Consider the following 12,530-nt stretch of genomic DNA (forward strand, 5'->3'; position numbering starts at 1 on the left):
TAATTTAAATCCTTCATAGTGTAAGTTCTTATAGTATAATATGTGTTATTTATAGTTACAGTTAACAAAAATTGCTGAGCAAATTGCCCCTTCTACCTAGATTTCCAGGCTATTTCCAGATTATGATACCATATGGCAGTGTTCCTCAAGGTATTGTTTACCAGCCATTTGCATTGAAATCTTCTGGGGGTACTAATATACAGAATCCTAGACCCCACTCCTTTCCTAGTGAAATAGAATCTCTGAGAATGATTCTGGGAATCTAGTTTTATAATAGGCTTTGCAATTGATTCTTAAGCACATTAAAATATGAGAATCACAGGTAAATGGCACACAGGGAAAATACTTTCAGAAATTGGTCTTTCTTGAACAAACTACTGGATTATAGGTACAGGAGCAAAGGAATCATAAGTGGTCAAAATAAGGTCAGCTCTGCAGGGTACATCTGAACGCCTCATGAGAAGGCAGCTGGAGCCAGTGCTAACATCTCTTTTTATATATGTTCTAACTCTATATACCAGAGACAATTAATAAACATCTTAAGATTTGCTGACATAATCTGTCTTGTTTTGCTCTATCACTTTCCAAATCCACAGCATTAAAATTGCTACTTTAAAAATCATTATAATTGTTATCCATTCATTTCAGTTCAACAGTTTGGTTTATCAGACATAAACTGAGCATCAAATGAGTATGTGCCAGTCACTTTTCCTCGCCTCAAATATAGATCAGCTCAGTCCAATAGAAATATACTATGAACACATTCCAAGATGACCGAATAGGAATAGCTCCAGTCTGCTGCTCCCAGCGTGACTGACGCAGAAGATGGGTGATTTCTGCATTTCCAGCTGAGGTACCTGGTTCATCTCATTGCCTAAAGGTGCAGTTTCCAAGAACTTATCAATGACATTAAGTGAGGTCTTAATGTATCTCTCTGAGATCCTGTATTCAATTCTGACTTTTATTCAGTTAGGAAAAGAGGAAGTCAAATTGTCCCTGTTTGCAGATGACATGATTGTATATTTAGAAAACCCCATTGTCTCAGCCCCAAATCTCCTTAAGCAGACAAGCAACTTCAGCAAAGTCTCAGGATACAAAATCAATGTGCAAAAATCACAAGCATTCCTATACACAAATAACAGACAAACAGAGAGCCAAATCATGAGTGAACTCCCATTCACAATTGCTACAAAGAGAATAAAATACCCAGGAATCCAACTTACAAGGGATGTGAAGGACCTCTTCAAGGAGAACTACAAACCACTGCTCAACGAAATAAAAGAGGACACAAACAAATGTAAGAAGATTCCATGCTCATGGACAGGAAGAATCAATATCGTGAAAATGGCCATACTGCCCAAGGTAATTTATAGATTCAATGCCATCCCCATCAAGCTACCAATGACTTTCTTCACAGAATTAGAAAAAACTACTTTAAAGTTCATATGGAACCAAAAAAGAGCCCACATCGCCACGTCAATCCTAAGCAAAAAGAACAAAGCTGGTGGCATCACGCTACCTGACTTCAAACTATACTACAAGGCTACAGTAACCAAAACAGCATGGTACTGATACCAAAACAGATATATAGACCAATGCAACAGAACACAGAACTCAGAAATACACCACACATCTACAGCTATCTGATCTTTGACAAATCTGACAAAAACAAGAAATGGGGAAAGGATTCCCTACTTAATAAATGGTGCTGGGAAAACTGGCTAGCCATATATAGAAAGCTGAAACTGGATCCCTTCCTTACACCTTACACAAACATTAATTCAAGATGGATTAAAGACTTATATGTTAGACCTAAAACCATAAAAACCCTAGAAGAAAACCTAGGCAATACCATTCAGGACATAGGCATGGGCAAGGACTTCATGACTAAAACACCAAAAGCAATGGCAACAAAAGCCAAAATAGACAAGTGGGATCTAATTAAACTAAACAGCTTCTGCACAGCAAAAGAAACTACCATCAGAGTGAACAGGCAACCTACACAATGGGAGAAAACTTTTGCAATCTACCCATCTGACAAAGGGCTAATATCCAGAATCGACAACATAAACAAATTTACAAGAAAAAAGCAAACAACCCCATCAAAAAGTGGGCAAAGGATATGAACAGACACTTCTCAAAAGAAGACATTTATGCAGCCAACAGACACATGAAAAAATGCTCATCATCATTGGTCATCAGAAAAACGCAAATCAAAACCTCAATGAGATACCATCTCACACCTGTTGGAACGGTGATCATTAAAAAGTCAGGAAACAACAGATGGTGAAGAGGATGTGGAGAAACTGGAATGCTTTTACACTGTTGGTGGAAGTGTAAACTAGTTCAACCATTGTGGAAGACAGTGTGGCGATTCCTCAAGGATCAACAACTAGAAATACCATTTGACCCAGCAATCCCATTACTAGGTATATACCCAAAGGATTATAAATCATGCTACTATAAAGACACATGCACATGTATGTTTATAGAGGCACTATTCACAATAGCAAAAACTTGGAACCAACACAAATATCCATCAATGATAGACTGGATTAAGAAAATGTGGCACATATACACCATGGAATACTATGCAGCCATAAAAAGGATGAGTTCATGTCCTTTGCAAGGACATGGATGAAGCTGGAAACCATCATTCTGAGCAAACTATCACAAGGACAGAAAACCAAACACCGCATGTTCTCACTCACAGGTGGGAATTGAACAATGAGAACACTTGGTCACTGGGTAGAAACATCACACACTGGGGCCTGTTGTGGGGTGGGGGGCGGGGGCAGGGATAACATTGGGAGAAATACCTAATGTAAATGACGGGTTGATGGGTACAGCGGGCCAGCATGGCACATGTATACTTATGTAATGAGCCTGCACGTTGTGCTCATGTACCCTAGAACTTAAAGTATAAAAATAATAATTAAAAAAGAAATATACTATGAGTTTAAATGTTCTAATAGCCATGTTAAAAAAAGTGAAATTAATGTTTATATATTTAACCCAATATATCTAAATTATTATTTCAACATATAGCCAATATAAAAATGAGTTACACATTTTGCACTAATATTTTCGTACCAAGTTTAAAATATAGTATCTTATACTTTCAGCAAATCTCAATTCACACTAGCCATATTAAGTACTCAAGAGCCACACGGGGTTAGTGGATACCATATTGAACAGTACAAGTTTAGCAGTAAAGACAGATATATAATTTCCAGAATCAGGAGAGCCTTGACATTTGCAAGGGACATATAACAATGTCCCCTTAATGAATCCCCAAATTTGTAAATTCTGCTGTAAAAATATTTTCCCTGTAAAATGGAATAAAGTCTATGATTAGCTAATACTTCATGATTCTGCAATGGAAGCTATTTCTCCACTTCTGCCACAAGGCACTTATGAAACAAGCCCAAAATGAATGGTGTCACATCTCCAGCTTTTTAATGACACAGAAAAGATGTCCTAAAGATCTGCTTGTGGTCATCTTACCTTGGGAGATAAGCAAAGAAGGGCAAGTAACAAGATGCTTATGGACTGTGAGCGCCAAGATATTGTCATAGTCAGCACAACTTGATGGCATGAATGTTTGTGTTTCACAGTTAAACTGTTTCCTCAAAGAAGACAAAGCAGTTGCACCAATAATTAAGATCTGCTCAAAGAAGCAGAGGCCCAAGGATTAACAGATCAATGGAAAGCAAGTTTCTGATTTTGATATAACAACCCGGGAAGTGTGGGAATGAGTTGGTGAGGAGTAGGCTCTGTGTCTAAGGCAGAAATAAAGGGGAAGGAAAGGCATCTTTCTGCTCAGAGGTGGAACTGCTGCTGAGGTCAGCACCTTCTTCTTAGGTGACACTAAGACTACCAATTTAATCCCTTTAGATTTTCCTAGACTGCACCTTCATGGGGTTACAATATACTCACCTCATGGTCCAAAGCCAGGCACTAAAACCACAGTTGTTCTCAGCCACATCCATTTGACTGAGAAACCACCTTGCTCTGTGGGAAGAATTGAGAGAACAGGGGGGAAGGATACTTTGTTCAGGTTTTATGTTGGGATCCTGTGCTCCTATGCAATAACTATGCTCATTTTTCCTTTTTTTTTATTTTTTGAGACAGAGTCTCACTCTGTCACCCAGGCTGGAGTGCAGTGGCGCGATCTTGGCTCACCACAATCTCTGCCTCCTGGGTTCAAGCGATTCTCCTGCCTCAGCCTCCCAAGTAGCTGAAACTACAGGCGTGTGCCACAACGCCTGGCTAAGTTTTTGTATTTTTAGTAGAGATGGGGTTTCACCGTGTTAGCCAGGATGGTCTCAGTCTCCTGACCTCATGATCCACCCGCTTTGGCCTCCCAAAGTGCTGGGATTACAGGCGTGAGCCACCATGCCTGGCCTTTCCTTTTTATATATGCTTGCTGTGCTGGGTCCTCAATTTTATTCCCCCATGTAGATGGGTAAAAGATTACAGCAATCGTCCCACTTGTCATTACTTGCTAGAGCCATTTAAAAACCATTTTAGGCTGGATGTGATGCCTCACGCCTGTAATCCCAGCACTTTGGGAGGCCAAGGCAAGTGCATTGCCTGAACCCAGGAGTTTGAGACCAGCCTTGTGAACATGGTGAACTCTGTCTCTACAAAAAAATAATAAGAAGAAGAAATTAGCTAGACACAGTGGCACACGCCTGTAGTCCCAGCTACTCAGGAGGCTGACATGGGAGGATCAATCGAGCCCGGGAGGTCAAGGCTGCAGAGAGCCATGATGGAGCTACTGCACTCCAGCCTGGGTGACAGAGTGAGATCCTGTATCAAAAAAGAGAAAAGAAAAAAACAAAACAAGCCATTTTGAACTGGACAGCTTGGCCATGAATAAGATATGCATAGTAGTTTTTTCCTAACACCCAAAGGTACACAGAATGCTAAAACAAGCCAGGTTTTAAGTACAGAGTTTGTCCATTGCCACAAAGTGGACAGGAGTCAGTTTTTCCCTATCTGCCTTGAACCCAGATACCAGATTCTTCTTCTTGGAAATATAATCTAGGAAGGCATTTTCATTCCATATAAGCTGGCTTCAGCTGCAATGAATGCTTGTTCTGACCTAGAACTTTTTTTTTATGCATTTCTTCATGGCAGTGAAGTTAGCTGATGGCACTTCTGATTACTTTTGAATTATGCAAAGAATCTAAAATTCTTGAGCCAATCCTTGTTGAGAGTAAAGCTAAGATCAGTAGTCATTCCACTGTATTGGTATTCTCTACCCACAAAATTTGACCAGTTTTCAATATCTTGTTCTTTCATACACTAAAGCATATCAGGCAGTAACTTGGTAAAACTCAAATGTAGTTAACTTTTCTTCAGAGAAGCAGAAATGTGTGCCTCCTCATCAGTTTATTAGACCAACTATTTCTTTTTAATATGGAACTGGCTTCCTCTTGAATCATGTTTCCTAAGCACGTCATTTTACCTACACAAAGATTCACGTCTCCAATTAATTAACTTTACAACTTTAGTGGTAGAATTTTTCTCTTCCATTCAGTGGGTAGCTTTTCTGTTGGTTGGAGTACCAGCTGAAACTGAGTCCAGAATTGCTTTTTCTTGTGTCTGTACTGAGCAGATGGTGGAATCTCTTGAGTTGCATATCTGAGCCAATGCCAAATTTGTCATTTTCCTCTTTAGTTTATTCAACATTTCTATTTTCTAGATAAAAATTGTCATTACCTTAGAGCTCTTCAGTTCTTTGGGAAGTAGGGGGCTATTTTTTCCCCCCTAAGAAATAACGCTTTTTTCAGACCAGGAACAGTGGCTCATGCTTAGAATTCCAGCACTTTGAGAGGCAAGCAGGGTAGATTGCTTGAGCTCAGAAGTTCAAGACCAGCCTGGGCAAGACGATGAAACCCTATCTCTACCAAAAATACAAAAAAGTAGCTGGGCGTGGTGGCGCACACTTGTGCCTCAACCTCTCAAAAGAAATGAAAATACACATACTTTTCAGAACAGAACAGAGTCTTGCAATGATGTGGGTGCAAAGTGGTACATTAGAAACATCCCATAGTGAAATCACTCATTCCTAAACACCGGCTTCATAGCACCACATGCGATAGAATCTAAGGTACAAATCTGTTCACATTTTATCATTACTGTGTTAGAGTCACTACCTTGTCAACTGTCAGTCATTTTTCTTTCTTCATGGAATATAAATGGTAAGACCTCCTGACCAATAGATTTTTTACATTTGTAAAATGCAGAGTAATTCTTTAAAATCAAACGTCAGTAAAATTATAAATCACTATGTGCCACAGACTTTTGTGGCTATTTGTATATAACTGAAAAAAAGAATCTGCCATCAGAAGATGCTACATGCTGCCTGTGATGGGGCCCAAATGCCATGGCAGAGGAAAGGGCCAGGGTTTGAGGAACACAGAACAGAGGCACAATGCTGGCTTCCCACACAGCCTCTGGGCTGAGTCTCTAAGAATTAGTCATTGCTGGAGAGGCAAAGGCTGGAAGTCTGGTGGGGAGGGAAGCGGTATTATTCTAGGCAGAGGAAATGCAGTGAACAAATTCTTCCACAGCAGAACTGCCAGTGGTGTAACTAACCGTAAGCAGTTGTGCGTTATATGTTAAAGACATGCAACAGCGGAAACAGAGGGACCAGCCTCTGAAGCACCATGTGCCACCTTCAGCATTTAGATATACTCTAGCCACTGGACGGTGGACATTCAATGCTGTTTATTTCACACTCGGTGGGCACCATGTTCTGTCCTGCCTTTGTTAGGGAGTTAGTTTTTGGACTATCCATCACAAATATTGGAAGCTGGTGACATGTCTCTCAGATTTAGCTTCCAATTGCATGGTACTAATTTACAAAACTTCTTCCTCATTCCATTTTCCTGTTATTTCAGAGATCAGTTTCATCTGGAAATATGACCAGTCTTCAATATTTTGTTCTTCCATACACTAAAACTTACACATCATGCAATAATTTTACAAAACTCAATTGTAGTGAACTTTTCTTCAGAGAAGTGGAAATGTGTGTCTCCTACTCAGTTTATTAGACTATTTCTTTTCAAATGATCTGAAGTGATGCAGGTATTTGGGTTTATTTCTCTGGTGTGTAACTTCAGAAAAAACAGAAGTCATACAATTTAGAGCCTAGAAAGAGATCAGGAAGAACTGAACAAAACCCCTTCCTTCTGAAATGGGACTTGTGATCCAGGGAGGAACAGGGCCTGAGAGCACAAAGCCGATCGTCTTCAGAGCCTGGGCTCCCACATGGGGTCCTACACTTGCCTGATGAACAGGGGAAATACTGATTTGTCAGAGGTTTTAGCTACTAAGGTAAAAAAATAATTGGATGTCTGTGAATTTCTTTTGGGCAAAGTATGTTTTCATCATTTTTCCTAGATGTTTGTCTCTAGTCGCTTCCTCTTATGTCAATAATGATTTTTACAATTTCTTATGGAGAGAAGTATATTTGAGTATAAATATTAAAACAGTTTCAGTAGAAGCAGTGAAAAAAACTGGAACAATTCCTCTAGGCATAATTAACCATATTAATTATTATTTTTAAAATCTTGATTCATCAAATCCTGTTCTCAAGTGGTTGAGAAATGGGCATTCCCATGGAGGATGGGAAGTTGAATTAGCCTTCCATCTTTTCAAAAGCTAAGTATTAATTAAAGTAACATGATTTTGATGAGTTTTTATGGGCGTTTTTCCTACCTCTCAGATACCATACAGCTTGCCCTTTCGGATTTTGATGTGGACACGATTACCTGAGCATTCCACACAACTGCACACAAGGCTGCAGTGAGCTCTGATCCCCTCACTGCACTCCAGCCTGGGTGACTGAGTGACTACACAACTTTAAATGCATCCTGTTTCCAGTTTTGTGCCTCCTGCAATGATTTTTGATATTTCATAAATTCACAAGTAAATGTGAAATGGGATCATGTTTTAATTTTGTGAGTCAGCAAATATTACCAAGAGGAAAACAGAATTGTGATCTTATTCAAGGTAGCTAAAAGGTGAGTTTTTATTTTAACACTACAGATGCAAGCCACTGTTAAAATCTGTATTTTCTGTTAATGAACTAAAGTCTTAGGATATTTTCTTTTATTAAAGAAATTTTTTTTTTGAGACAGGATCTTGCTCAGTTGCCCAGGCTGGAGTGCAACTGTGACATTACAGCTCACTGTAGCCTTGACCTCCTTGGCTCAAGTGATCCCCCCCACCTCAGCCTCTTCAGTAGCTGGGACTACAGGTACTTGCCAATACGCCCATCCAATTTTTTTATTTTTAGTAAAATACCAGCCAAGGCTAGTCTCAAACTCCTGAGCTCAAGCGATCCACCAGCTTTGGACTCCCAAAGTGCCAGGATTACAGGCATGAGCCACTGTGCCCAGCCAGATATTTTTAAATGATTGTTTTATTTACGTTTCAAAAGAACTCAGGTGTTATATACAATGATTAAGTTTAATGACTCCCTAAAACTATTAAAATCACATTCCTAAAGTATGTATTTTGAAGGTTTGCCAATATGCTCCTTGATATAAATAAAAGCTGGGAAATCCATGACTGTGTCACACACTTAGTCATCACTTCAGCGATCTGGCTTCACTTTGCTCATCTGTAAAACAGTAGACCAGGCGAGTGACCATCTAGGATGCCCCCAGTCACAAAAATAATAAAACTAATTTAAATTATTTTCAGAGACATTTATATCTAAGATAAAGCTTAGAGATAATGAACACAACATCCTTTTCAATGATTAAAAAATTGGGGTTCTAAAAATAGAGATGACTTGTCCAAGATCAGGTTAAAGGTCAAGTTCACATAGAGGAATGCTGGGAATAAAACATTCATCAGCCAATTAACAATTTGGTGCTCTCCTCTGTCTCTTCATCTATTCCAAGAGATGTTTCTGAAAGGAAAATATCAAATATAACAGAAACCAAAATAAAATTGCCAAGCTACTTTCTAAAATGTCATCATCTTCAGCATTAATATTATTGTAAAATTTTTAAATATTATATCGATGTTAAACAAATTAAAAACAAACCAGAAAACTCAAACTGCTCACAAAAGGTGTGGTCTAGGTCTTGCTCCTCTTTCTTTTGCTTAAAGCCCTCCTTTCAAAGGATAATCAATGGTGAATTTTGTGCTACACTAAAAATCATGGCAGTAATAACAAAGAGGTAGGTATTTGCAAACAACAAATCTAAAAGAAATCTAGAAAGATAAAAATATATAATGTAAAACAACACTAGAAACAGAACAAATCGGTTGCCTCTGCTAAAGAAAAAAGTCATTTTAAAAGTTTGCAGTATAAATTATATTCACCTTTGATTTTATTTAGTTTGGTTTATATAACTTTCAAATATCAAATCAAATTTCACATACAGATTTTACTCTGTATTTATAGTGGCGTTTTCTCTAAAAGCTTAACTTCAAAAGGTGAAGAATGAAGGAACACCCTAATCAGACAAAAGTCTCGATCAAGTTCTGTAAAGGAATACTACACCCTTCGATGTCAGCAAAGAACATTATTAAATGATAGGTCTAAATGTTATCCTTATATTTTATTGGGATCAAATTATAAAACTTGGAAGGCTCTTACAAATCTTACTTTAATTGCACCAACTTAAATTTTCTTTTTATGGAAGAATAACCTCAGATAAATTAACTTTATCATCCAAGACTAAGAATAACCTCAGATAAATTAACTTTATCATCTAAGACAATATAGCAGACACTAGCCACATGTAATATGAGCACTTGAGATATGGCTGGTATGAATTCAGATGTGCTCTAAATGTAAAATTCACACTGGATTTTGAAGACTTAGTAACAAAAAATTAAAATGTCTCATTAATAAATCTATATAGTTATAACAATTATTTCATGTTGATATATTGTATATATCTAAATTTTATATAACTACATTTATATATTACATATTTATATATGTATATTATATATTCTGCTTTATATTTAATTATATTTTTTGCTTATTTATATATTACTTTTTTATATTTTATGTTGAAACAATATTTTGAATATTTTGGGTTAGATCAAATAAATTATCAATTTAATTTAAGCTGTTTCTTTTTAGTTTTCGTTTGTTTTGAGACAGGGTCTTACTGTGTTGCCCAGGCTGGTCTTGAACTCCTAGGCTCAAACAATCCTCCCACCTCAGCCTCCTGAGTAGCTGGAATGATAAGCATGGCACACACCACAGCCCCTACCTTATTTCTTTTTAGTTTTTAAGCTAAAAATATTTTACTACTAGAATGTTTTAAATTATATATGAGGCTGCTGTTATATTTTTGTTGGAGAGCCTCAGTCTAAGGCATCAAACAAATCAAAAAAGAGCTAGAAATTAATTCCATAACTTAGGTCACCAATATTCTGTACTAGTTACAAATACCCTTTAACAGTTACTTCTGCCCAGAATCTCGGACATTCTGTCAGAGATGTCATTACAAAAATAAAATCATATATATCTTCTTTTGAAATAACCTACAAAATGATTGTACTCCATATTTTTACAAGTTTAAAAAGGTCCAAATCTGTGTGCACAATGTACTATTTGTTTCAAATCGGATTTATGTGAATAGTTAAGTGAAGTGGTGGGCTACTATAAGACCATCAGAAGTAAAAATATAAGGACAATATGATGTAATACATACAATATGTATCCACAAATGTAAAATGTATACATATATTTCTAAAGCAGAAATATATATAGCTGACCCTTAAAGAAAATGGGTTTGGACTGCATGGGTCCACCTATACACCAATTTTTTTCAACCAAAGGCAAATAGAAAATATATCTTCTATATTTTTTATAATCATATTTTTATATTTAATTATATTTTTTGCTTATAATTAAATATAAAGAGAGAAACCTGGCACGAGAAACCTGTGTATATGGAGAGTCAACTTTTCATATACATACATGGGTTCTGCAGGGCTCTGCAGGACTTGAGTATGTGTGGATTTTGGTAGCTGAGGGTGGTCCTAGAACCAATCCCCTGTGTATATGGAGGGATGACTTTAATTCATATGTACATAGAAAGGTATGAATGGTTAATAACAGTGTGAAGGAAGAACAAGAGTATGAATGTGGGGACTATAATTACATGGAATTGCACATAAGCATAATGTCAGCCATCAGAATAATTAGGGAGATGCTAATGTTTATAAGGTTCTCTTAAGATTAAATTCATAATTTGAAGCCTCCAAAAGATGTGATCAAGCAATTTGTTATGACTCCACAGAACCTCCTGGCTGACAGTGAGGAGAGAATTTACAGATCATTTAGTCCACCCTCCTCTTTTCATTGAAGGAACTGAGGGAAATTTGGGGAAATTTCCCAAGTCACAGAGTAAACCTTGTCTCATTAGTCTTAAATGACTGAAATATGCAGACACCAATATGTGGTTTATAAAATGTGTATGCTGTGCACGGGTCCTGTAAACAAACCACCACAGCTCCTTTCCCTGGAAATGGCACATATTCCAGAACTTTCCTTGGTTAAGCTGTGGCAGGTAAATCATGTTTGAGTTTGGGCTGGCTTAGGAGCAGGGAATGCAGGCAGTCCAGGCGGTGGAAGGGAGGAGGGAAAAAGGATCTCAGAGGTCAGCAGCAAAGGGAAGCAGGCAGCAGAAGAAAGCACTATATGTTCATATACACCCAACTAACAGCACCACGCTTGCCCCTGCTGGGTCATCCAGTTGGTGTTATTTGAGAACTAATAAAGATCCCTTTTTCAGGTTCTCTCTACTTTCTCAGGAAATAAACAGCAGCAAAGCCCAGAGCTTATAAAGCACAAGACTGGTTATTTTGATGGGGGTCAGGAAAGACAGGGATATTGGGCATGTACCCTCTAGGGCAGACCCAGGTAGAAAACCCAGAAAGTTGCATGAAGGCACTGAGCTCCAGGTTAGGAGTGCAGAGAAGAGAGAAACAGGAAGCAGAAAGTGGGGAGTGGCTTAGCACAAACACAACACAATGTTTACATACTTCACAATGATGCCAAAGCTGCATATGGCAACACTGAGTCAACAGCATTAGGCACCAGGACACTTAGCTCCTGGCCTTCAGGGAGCAGTGGGTGGAAGAAAACCCTGCAGGGTGGTGATAGGCAGTCTCCCTCTTCATGCACTCCCGGGGAACCATGGCCTTGGCACTGCGCTGGGCACCTTCTGTCACAGTTTCCACTCTCTGTGCACCCCTGCTCACTTCTTTGGAGCTATCCAGAACCATGACCACAACCTGCTGTTCGCTTCCTTCTACCTAGGAAGGACAGCTCCTACACTCTCACCCCTGCCCACCTTAGTCCATCTATTGTCTCTTCTCTTTCACGTTAATCAACCTCCCTTGGCTTCTACCCTCAGGCCTCATTTTTCAACCTCTTTCTCAGTTCCCATCCTCTTCCTTCTCTTCACAGTCAAGAGTTCTAAGCCCATGCTCTCTGGTTCCCTTCTCCACCAGCCCAGAGAATATCTTTCACT

At 38.4% G+C, this 12,530-nt stretch overlaps 1 protein-coding gene across 12 annotated transcripts in view; it reads right to left on the reverse strand.

The window, feature by feature from the left end:
• Positions 1–12,530, reverse strand: part of ICA1 (islet cell autoantigen 1) — a 150,514-nt gene that overhangs the window by 130,499 nt on the left and 7,485 nt on the right. The window contains exon 1 of one of the 12 annotated variants that reach the window (XM_030822142.1): positions 3,940–3,993. The exons of 10 other annotated variants lie outside the window; for them this stretch is intronic. The gene's annotated coding sequence lies outside the window, so the exon portion shown is untranslated. Of the gene's footprint in view, positions 1–3,939; positions 3,994–12,530 lie in introns of those variants that run through there. One more of the 12 variants, XM_030822146.1, reaches the window with a different exon arrangement.

The sequence above is a fragment of the Nomascus leucogenys genome, chromosome 11 (assembly GCF_006542625.1).
Source record: "Nomascus leucogenys isolate Asia chromosome 11, Asia_NLE_v1, whole genome shotgun sequence".
In the NCBI taxonomy this organism is placed as follows: domain Eukaryota; kingdom Metazoa; phylum Chordata; class Mammalia; order Primates; family Hylobatidae; genus Nomascus; species Nomascus leucogenys.